We start from the raw sequence: 641 nt of genomic DNA, 5'->3' as shown, positions 1-641 counted from the left end.
AAGTTTATATTTGGATTGTGTAGTATTTCTTACAACATATAATTGTAATATAATATTGTAAAATGAATATTATAAAATTTTGTTTCTAAACTGAATATGGTAATATAATATTGTAATATTGTAAAATGAATATTGTAATATAATATTATAATATTGTAAAATGAATATTATAATATAACACAACATGCAAAGTAATTATCTGTTATCACTTTTTAGGTCACTGATAACCATTTTTTAGTGAACAGCAATTCTTACAAATAAATATAATTATTGTGACTAATAAATGTGATCAGAATAAAATGATTAATTGCAATGATTTTAGTGTAATAAGTAACCATTGTCACAAAAACCTTGAGTAATTGTGACTTTTCAAAATTTGTCACTATTATAATAGTGTTGGAGGATATAGTGACAACAGGTGACGACTTCAAAATTGATCACTAATTTTATTAGTGACAAAAATCAATAATTTTGGTTACAACTTCTGTTGTCACTAAGGGTGTGTTTGGAAACCCGGAACAATTTCCGGGATTTTTCGTGTTTGTGGGAGTGCTTGGAAAACCCAGTCAACGGAAAATGATTTCCGTTGACTGGGGAAAATAACACCATTTTGGCGGAAAACGACTTCCGCCCAAAATGAG

The sequence above is a fragment of the Ipomoea triloba genome, chromosome 16 (assembly GCF_003576645.1).
Source record: "Ipomoea triloba cultivar NCNSP0323 chromosome 16, ASM357664v1".
NCBI classification, from domain to species: domain Eukaryota; kingdom Viridiplantae; phylum Streptophyta; class Magnoliopsida; order Solanales; family Convolvulaceae; genus Ipomoea; species Ipomoea triloba.
This window is presented reverse-complemented; position numbering follows the sequence as displayed.